This window comes from Penaeus monodon, chromosome 23 (assembly GCF_015228065.2).
Source record: "Penaeus monodon isolate SGIC_2016 chromosome 23, NSTDA_Pmon_1, whole genome shotgun sequence".
Lineage (NCBI taxonomy): Eukaryota > Metazoa > Arthropoda > Malacostraca > Decapoda > Penaeidae > Penaeus > Penaeus monodon.
Window position 1 is genome coordinate 26954777 of NC_051408.1, and position 268 is coordinate 26955044.

Genomic DNA, 268 nt, shown 5'->3' on the forward strand with positions numbered 1-268 from the left:
AACACCTATCTCAGGTGAGCACTCTCATCTGAGGGGAACAGACTCACGTTACAGGGACAGACTCATCTAAAGGGAAAACTCTCGGAGTCGTTTCGGCAAACACGAGCTGGAAACACTTTAGAGGAGGCGATGTTTTCCCTGAGAGGAACTGGGTTTGCCTTTCCTTAATCATTTACTTTTAATTGACTCTCTGTATACTTCTCATCTCTCTCTTTCGATCTGTTGGAGTAGGAATTCGTAAATGGCGTCTTTTTCGGAGGCGTTAGTC